Source organism: Pseudochaenichthys georgianus, unplaced genomic scaffold (assembly GCF_902827115.2).
Source record: "Pseudochaenichthys georgianus unplaced genomic scaffold, fPseGeo1.2 scaffold_1721_arrow_ctg1, whole genome shotgun sequence".
In the NCBI taxonomy this organism is placed as follows: domain Eukaryota; kingdom Metazoa; phylum Chordata; class Actinopteri; order Perciformes; family Channichthyidae; genus Pseudochaenichthys; species Pseudochaenichthys georgianus.
Window position 1 is genome coordinate 13,004 of NW_027262509.1, and position 10,051 is coordinate 23,054.

The following is a 10,051-nucleotide window of genomic DNA, read 5'->3' on the forward strand; positions in this document are numbered from 1 at the left end:
CATTTGGTCACTGAGAAACCTCCTTTGGCGCATGCGTCTCTGAGGTCTCTGAATAGCTTGTTCAACTGTGGCCACTGGTTTGAGGCAATCAACGTAAAAGTTGGAATTGATTGTTTCAGTTACCTCTTCGTCGTACTTGAAGCCGTTGTCTTCTGCCACTTGTCTGAGAGCATAGTTAGCAATGCGAGGTGAGGACACAGCGCCAAAGAGGTGGACCTTCATTCTATATCATTTTCAGTGTCTCCATCCGGCCACCACAGAAACCTAAGGAAGTCTCTGTGCTCTCTCTGGACTTGCACTTGATAGAACATTGCCTCGATGTCCCCCGTGAAAGCAATTTGTTCTTGGCGGAATCTAAGCAGAACTCCAATGAGAGTGTTCGCCAGGTCTGGACCTTGGAGAAGTTGCTTGTTAAGAGATGTGCCTTTGCATGACGCAGTGCCGTCAAACACAACTCTAAGGCTGCGCTTTTGTTGATGGTAAACACCGTGGTGAGGTATGTCCCATATCTGTCCATCCTTCCCGTTCAGCTGTTCTGGTGGCACTCTCTCTGCATAACCCCTTTTAACACATCCTCCGTGAATGTTTTATATTAGAGATAAGATTTAGAGTACGTTGTTTTTTGTTTTACCATTTCGTAGTTGTCAGGCATAACTATGTCCTTTTTTCGAAAAGGCAAGGGTAGGTGATAGTGTCCATCCTTGAGTTCTACGGAGCTTGATGCTATCTCCATGAACCTTTTGTCTTCCCCTGACATTTCCTTCTTCTCTTCATAATCTTTTTCCGAGAGGTCCTGATTGTATTGTGTGATGAGGAGATCATTCAGGTTGGCTACTGATATTCTGTTGACCATGGTGACCACGGGTCCGGGTTCCACAGAGTACAAGCGTCGAGTGGTCCATTCACCACCCATCCAAACACCGTCCTGACTGCATATGGTCCACTTCCTTGACTTCTTATTATGTCCCAAGGTTCCATTGCCTTAGGAACATCAACTCCTATAGAAGCTCCATGTCAGCATCAATCTCTTTCAGCTGTATGTCACTTAGATAAGGCCATCTTTCCAGATCCTTTTGGGTAGGTACATTTTCTTTTGAGACAGGAATCTTACTCCGTGTGTACACCTGAGGTAGGTCAATGTAAGTACTGCCATCTAAATGTCCTATCTCCAATCCTTTGAGTTCGTAACTTTTTACAAGTCGTTCCTGATCCATTGTTCGTAGCACGACTGTAGTTTTTCGTGCTTTGGGATTCAGCCGTCTCATTAGAGTCTCTGTGCAGAAGGACGCTGAACTGCCGGGATCAAGAAAAGCATAGGTTGAGATAAACTTATCTCCTTTGTGAACCTGGACTCGAACAGGCACTATGGCTAGGGCACAATCCCTTTTAGGTGTTCTGTGGCTCATGGGTTGGCTCCTAGTGGCCATCCTTGGGCTAGAGATGTGGCGATCCTGTATATCCCCAAACAATGTGTCCAGGAGTATTTTAGCTTGTTTTTCCATAAGCTCCACAAGGTCACGAAGTCTAGCTCTCTCCTTCGTTCTCTGTAATATATCATAAGCCACTGTCCGCCATTTTCCTCGCAGTTTGTAAGGGCGTTTAGATATGATTGATCTTAGATTGGAAGGAATATCTAGTTCCTCCATGTACTGTAAATCTTGCATAGCATTGCAGCATCCTCTTAAATACATTGCATATGCCTGAAGCGCTTTGCCGTCATCCGGTCTAATCGATGTCCAGTTCATTGCCTTTTCCAAATAGGCGCTGGTTACTTTGATCTCGTCCCCAAAGTGCTCCTTTAACAGCTGTTTGGCTTCTGTGTAACCTCTTTGGGTATCCATATGCAGGCAGCTGCGAACGAGATCTTTGGGCTGGCCGGAAGTGTACTGGTCGAGAGAGTAGAGCCTGTCATGACTGCTAGCCGTTTCATCCTCGATAAGGTGTTTGAAAGCTCGCATAAAGGACTGATATTCAAGTGGATCACCATCGAACACTTTTATCTCCATTGTTGGTAACAAGGTAAGTTTCTGCTGCGTAATGATGAGGTCAGCAATATCTGTCTGTCTCTGTATGACAGTGTCGAGGTTATCATGGGTTTCATTGCGTTGGGTGGAGCTATGCATTGTGGGCATTTTGAAAGGTCTAAACTGTGTTGTGGGTCGCTGAGGGCTGCGCAGATTAGTGACGGTCCTCTGAAGTGGTGTTTTAGGCTCTGCACCCGATGGCATGAGCTCCATGGCTGAGGTTTCAGGATCCAAAGTGTCTTTTTCTTTGCTTTCCTCCAGATAAGCCTTCATTCCATCTTGAATTTGATCCTCCATTTTTTCCTCCACGTCAATGCTTTGCAGAACCTTTATTTTAGCAGCAGATGCGGCAATTTCTGTGTCCAGCTCCATTTGTTCCAGTTCCATTTGTTCCAGTTCAGCTTGTAGTGCTGCTTGTTGTAACAGCAGTGCATGTTTGTCCTTTAGCTGCTCTGGCTAGCAAGCAGCCTTTCAGCAGACGCTCTTCTCCATGCTGAGGAGACTGAAGAGGTGTTTGAGCTCCTGGACTTGTGTGAAACATTAGAGATGCTGTCATGGGGATGAATCTTTGATTGTGCAATTCTTTCTCTTTTGCACACATCCACATCTTTCATACAATATTCAAAATGTGTCAGTTTTGGCTCAAACCAGTCCACATGATCCTCCTCTCTCTCCTCCTCTGATAAAAGCTGCTGTACGGATTCATGAACACTGCACAAGTCATTTATATTTTGTTTGAACATTTCCAAAGCTTCATTCCCATCCTCCACAAGCAAGGCCTTCCTTTCGTTCATTTTCCTTGTGCATGCTCCTAATTTCCCACTGCGGGAGGCTTTGAGTGATTTTAACAACGTTTCTACGTCAGCAGAAGTCCCGGGATCGTCCGACATTATTTATTTGTTTGTTTGTTTTTAGGCCGTGCGTAAAAGACGTTGCGCTCCTTTAACGAGTCTCACAGAGCTCGCCTACTGGCTTCCTTTGTTGCACAAACAAATTCAATCACATTCTTTCCACAGACGATCCACAGGTATTTACAATCCTCCTCCAATGTGTGCATCGCCGCTATGATTTCCTCTTAGACTTTAACACGTCCGACATTCCATTCATATTTATTCCATTTATTTACTCACGACCGGCCCAGTCTGTCCGGCGTGTCCCTCTTTTCCGGTGATCCAAACGGTGTGTCTCTTCCTTACGGAGTTTTTCGACTTGATTTAATGGCATCCAAGCTTTCCTCTAGAGCGGGGTTGACGACACGCAATCCAGAGCAATAAGCAGCCGAAGGTTTTCAGTCAAACATTTTTAATTTATTAACAAAAAGTATTGACTTAAAGTTAAATAGTCTCAAAATAACAAATCTTTAAACAAGTTTTTGGCGATATGCTTTCCTATATAAACTAAACTATACTTTGTGTGCAGTCCAATTTGCAACACCAATCTCTGTCTGCAATTTGCGGTCGAAAAGCTGTTCCGCTCCCCGTCTCATCAGGTCTCCGAGCCCCGCGGCTGTCCTCAATCACCTCACTTAAATAAACACCGGAAGGTACAAGGAAACAGATCATATTTACGATTTGAAATGAACAATCATTTCATCAAAACATATTCACCATGGCGATATAAATCATTTTCCATCATTAAATCATTTATCAAATTATGAAGCTAAATAATAACTTTGTGGCTCTAACAACTACGTAAGTGCCTTCATGCCGATCTAGATCCCTCCGCTTCGCGTCGGGCTCCTGATCAGCCTGTCGGTGTTCTTTTCCCCATAATGACCGCGTCGCAGCACATTATCCCGCTTATTACATGGCCACATTCTCAACAAAGTAACGTTATGACTCCCAATATTAATTGAAATGCTTTTATGGATTTAGAAAATGATTTTATTGATTTAAAAAATAGTTGTATGTATTGATTTAAATTGACATGCATCCGCGAAGAAAAATAGTCCGTTGTTACTGTTTGAACTAACGTAGCAACGGCAGGAACTGCTTCGATAGCGTTTTTGAGGAGCTTTCTGATTACAGATTTGAAAACATCGCTGCTTGCTTTAAAAGTAGCACAATTCATGATGTCAAACCTTGGAAAGTATCTAGATATCCCTGCCCTAATGCCAAAGTAACTGCACACTGTATGTTTTGCCATTTGATGTATATGTCTGGACCGCTGCGTAAAAAGGAGGGTTTCTGCCCGTTACTTCTCCGCTGTTTTCTTGTCCCTCTTGTCTTTTTCTTTTCTTCACTGGGGACTCATCAGCCACTAACTATTACTCCAAATTACTGGGCTCTCCAAATATATTAAAATGAATGTTAAAATCCTCCATGTTGCTATCACACGACAGCGGAAAACTAAAGACAATCAGACAGTTTGCTTGCTTTTCAAACTGTTACATTTGAAAAACAGTGAGAGCGTCTCTTGTCAGTTTGAAAAGCCAACGGTAGGACCTGCTTGCGTTTTTGAGGAGATTTTTGATTACAGATTTGAAAACATCGCTCCTTGCTTTAAAAGTAGCACAATTCATGATGTCAAACATTGGAAAGTATCTAGATATCCCTGCCCTAATGACAAAGTAACTGGCAAGTGAATATGTGTCGCCGTTTGATGTCTATGTCTGGACCGCTGCGTAAAAAGGAGGGTTTCTGCCCCGTTACTTCTCCGCTGTTTTTCTTGTCCCAGTTCCAAAAGCAAACTGCATGCAGTTTGCTTTTCGGCCCAACTGTATACAGTTAAATCGACCGGACTTCTTTCTGAAGATGTGAGCGTCCTTAACAACGGTCAATAAGTCCTTGACAGCGGTCTGTCTGTTCGGTATTAACAACGTGTCACGTGTTCTGAATTGACCAATCAGAATCGAGTATTCAACTAAGCCATGTAATAAATACTGATAGACACCTGAACATCAGCAGGGGAGGACTCTTTAAAGTAGAGACACTACATACTGATATACACCTGAACATCAGCAGGAGAGGACTCTTTAAAGTAGAGACACTACATACTGATATACACCTGAACATCAGCAGGAGAGGACTCTTTAAAGTAGAGACACTACATACTGATATACACCTGAACATCAGCAGAATAGGGACCCTTTAATAAGAAATACATGTTTCTATGCGCTACGGGTGGCATATTTCCACATATCTGCACAGCTCTTCTGATTTCTTTGTGAACCACAGGAATCCTCGAGCTCTTCCAACCGTCTACGTGTCATAAAAACAGAAAGAGAAGGAAAGAGTCCTACAGCTACAGTATAGCATGACTCCTTCTAGTTTAGTTGGACTGTTTTTACTCCAATCTGTTTTAACCATTGCCATGCATCTTAAAGTCCTCCAAAATCCCCCCCCCCAAACTCAGAATCTGGGATCAAAATCAAAACAAACATGAGCCGAGTAGCCTTGGGGAGTCGAGTGTGTGCAGGGAACAGACGCAGCACTGTGCTGGAGCCCATTTTCTAAATTATCTTTATTCAACATTTCTCTGAAACAAGCCCCCCGCTCCAGAGTGGGATTTAGGAGCCTCTTGTCTCTCATAGGTACAATGTTCCATTCATGTGGGAAGTAGTGGAATACAAATACCTGTACTTTCTACTTCTTACATGTTGAACACAAATACCTGTACTTTCTACTTCTTACATGTTGAACCCAAATACCTGTACTTTCTACTTCTTACATGTTGAACTCAAATACCTGTACTTTCTACTTCTTACATGTTGAACTCAAATACCTGTACTTTCTACTTCTTACATGTTGAACTCAAATACCTGTACTTTCTACTTCTTACATGTTGAACTCAAATACCTGTACTTTCTACTTCTTACATGTTGAACTCAAATACCTGTACTTTCTACTTCTTACATGTTGAACTCAAATACCTGTACTTTCTACTTCTTACATGTTGAACACAAATACCTGTACTTTCTACTTCTCACATGTTGAACTCAAATACCTGTACTTTCTACTTCTTACATGTTGAACTCAAATACCTGTACTTTCTACTTCTTACATGTTGAACTCAAATACCTGTACTTTCTACTTCTTACATGTTGAACACAAATACCTGTACTTTCTACTTCTCACATGTTGAACTCAAATACCTGTACTTTCTACTTCTCACACGTTGAACTCAAATACCTGTACTTTCTACTTCTTACACGTTGAACTCAAATACCTGTACTTTCTACTTCTTACATGTTGAACTCAAATACCTGTACTTTCTACTTCTTACATGTTGAACCCAAATACCTGTACTTTCTACTTCTCACATGTTGAACACAAATACCTGTACTTTCTACTTCTTACATGTTGAACTCAAATACCTGTACTTTCTACTTCTCTCATTTCCCAACCAGCTGGTTCCTTTAGTCTGAATGTGTGTTGGTGCGTGGTCATTATTCTTTAGAGTCACTGCGTGCCTATTGGTTGGAACACGATCCGTGTATCCATCACTTCCTGGTCTTCTCTAAAGAAGAGGGACCAATGGAAACGTTGTCATGTTGCCGTTGTTCAGCATGGAAACATTCATTAGCTAACAATGACATTATTGTTCTATTGATATAAAGGGAGGTCAGGTACTCTTTAAAGCAGCTGCTAGCTATGGGTACTTTTTACTTAAGAACATTTCAAAGCCCATAATTCTTTACTTTTACTTGAGTAAAGAAGTTTAGTCAGTACTTCTACATTTACAAACACGAGTATCTGTACTTCTACTTGAGTAAAGGATGTGTGTACTTTTGCCCTCTCTGGTCTGCTCCAACAGCATCTTCGTGGGCTCTTTCTGGCTGCTGCTGGTCTACTATTTCCCTGCCTCGATTTTTTGGCATGGATTGAAATGTAGAGGATTTGCCAGCTAAACATAAATTCCAGTAACTGCAGGTTTCACGACTGCTAATGCTAAATCCCTGCCCTACATATGTATGTTATGCAACTAGAAAACAGTAACACCTGACAACTTTAGCCTCTTAAGTGGCAGGAGTAGAAATAAGACATCCTCAACATTTCCTAATTTATGACTTTACAATATGGATGTTTTTTATCAGGTCTTTTGTGTGGGATTTGAGTGTCATGGGTAAAAGTGTGTTATTAAATGGCCCACATGCACACATTGAGACATCTTTTACCTTGCTTATAATTTTGTTCTGACATGTTAACGTTATCTCAGCAGTAACACATTATTTTAAACCAAACTGATCTTATATGGCTAGCCAATGTTCCCTTGGGGCCAAAAGGAGCACAGGGTGTTCTCTTCTCTCCTAAATAAATCTAGATAATTAAAAACAATCTTGCACTTGTATGAGTTGCAGCAAATGCAAGTCTCTTCATTAGACCACCTAAGTCCAGCCTGAAAATGATTCACAGATTTCTAAAGTTCAGAGATGACATCATTGTGTATGCCAGTTCTGAGTGTTAGCATCACAAAGGCTCCCTCAACAAAAAGCAATGAGATTTCTTCCATTGGACTTTATTCCAGAAAATGTGTTCTGTGGTACAGCGCTAACGTTAGCCTAAAGGAACTACAGCACGGTCACATGACTTCCCTCACCACCGCTAAGTTAAAGGTGGCTAATGTTGGGCTATAAAGGAACTACAGCCCGGTCACATGACTTCACGTCACCACCGCTAAGCTAAAGGCGGCTAATGTTGGGCTATAAAGGAACTACAGCACGGTCACATGACTTCACGTCACCACCGCTAAGCTAAAGGTGGCTAATGTTGGGCTATAAAGGAACTACAGCACGGTCACATGACTTCACGTCACCACCGCTAAGCTAAAGGTGGCTAATGTTGGGCTATAAAGGAACTACAGCTCGGTCACATGACTTCATGTCACCACCGCTAAGCTAAAGGTGGCTAATGTTGGGCTATAAAGGAACTACAGCACGGTCACATGACTTCACGTCACCACCGCTAAGCTAAAGGTGGCTAATGTTGGGCTATAAAGGAACTACAGCACGGTCACATGACTTCATGTCACCACCGCTAAGCTAAAGGAGGCTAACGTTAGCCTAAAGGAAAGTACAGCACGGTCACATGACTTCCCTCACCACCGCTAAGCTAAAGGTGGCTAATGTTGGGCTATAAAGGAACTACAGCACGGTCACATGACTTCATGTCACCACCGCTAAGCTAAAGGAGGCTAACGTTAGCCTAAAGGAAAGTACAGCACGGTCACATGACTTCACATCACCACCGCTAAGCTAAAGGTGGCTAATGTTGGTCTATAAAGGAACTACAGCACGGTTACATGACTTCATGTCACCACCGCTAAGCTAAAGGTGGCTAATGTTGGGCTATAAAGGAACTACAGCACGGTCACATGACTTCACGTCACCACCGCTAAGCTAAAGGTGGCTAATGTTGGGCTATAAAGGAACTACAGCACGGTCACATGACTTCACGTCACCACCGCTAAGCTAAAGGTGGCTAATGTTGGACGTGATGATGTTTAGTTGTCTCTTTTAGACACTCGTGCGTGAGCAACCACTGGTTTTAAATTAATCGGTGGGGTATTTACTGACGTATCTTATGTCGTAGAACAAAAAAATATCTTCAGCTTGTGTTTACCACAGACCTTATTTCAGGCTAACAACCAAAAAAAACATACAAAAACCTTTGACTTGGAGAGCTATCAACCAGAATTGCTAAAATGACTAATTTCCACGTTTTAGGACTCACTCCTGCACCTTAGAGATGCTAATGAATGTTTCCATGGTGACCAACGGCAACATGACAACGTTTCCATTGGTCCCTCTTCTTTAGAGAAGACCAGGAAGTGATGGATACACGGATCGTGTTCCAACCAATAGGCACGCAATGACTCTAAAGAATAATGACCACGCCCCAACACACATTCAGACTAAAGGAACCAGCTGTTTGGGAAATGAGAGAAGTAGAAAGTACAGGTATTTGAGTTCAACATGTAAGAAGTAGAAAGTACAAGTATTTGAGTTCAACATGTAAGAAGTAGAAAGGACAGGTATTTGAGTTCAACATGTAAGAAGTAGAAAGTACAGGTATTTGAGTTCAACATGTAAGAAGTAGAAAGTACAGGTATTTGGGTTCAACATGTAAGAAGTAGAAAGTACAGGTATTTGAGTTCAACATGTAAGAAGTAGAAAGTACAGGTATTTGAGTTCAACATGTAAGAAGTAGAAAGTACAGGTATTTGAGTTCAACATGAGAGAAGTAGAAAGTACAGGTATTTGTGTTCAACATATAAGAAGTAGAAAGTACAGGTATTTGGGTTCAACATATAAGAAGTAGAAAGTACAGGTATTTGGGTTCAACATATAAGAAGTAGAAAGTACAGGTATTTGGGTTCAACATGTAAGAAGTAGAAAGTACAGGTATTTGAGTTCAACATGTAAGAAGTAGAAAGTACAAGTATTTGAGTTCAACATGTAAGAAGTAGAAAGTACAGGTATTTGGGTTCAACATGTAAGAAGTAGAAAGTACAGGTATTTGGGTTCAACATGTAAGAAGTAGAAAGTACAGGTATTTGAGTTCAACATGTAAGAAGTAGAAAGTACAGGTATTTGAGTTCAACATGTAAGAAGTAGAAAGTACAAGTATTTGAGTTCAACATGTAAGAAGTAGAAAGTACAGGTATTTGGTTCAACATGTAAGAAGTAGAAAGTACAGGTATTTGGGTTCAACATGTAAGAAGTAGAAAGTACAGGTATTTGAGTTCAACATGTAAGAAGTAGAAAGTACAGGTATTTGAGTTCAACATGTAAGAAGTTGAAAGTACAGGTATTTGTGTTCAACATGTAAGAAGTAGAAAGTACAGGTATTTGAGTTCAACATGTAAGAAGTAGAAAGTACAAGTATTTGAGTTCAACATGTAAGAAGTAGAAAGTACAGGTATTTGGGTTCAACATGTAAGAAGTAGAAAGTACAGGTATTTGGGTTCAACATGTAAGAAGTAGAAAGTACAGGTATTTGAGTTCAACATGTAAGAAGTAGAAAGTACAGGTATTTGAGTTCAACATGTAAGAAGTTGAAAGTACAGGTATTTGTGTTCAACATGTA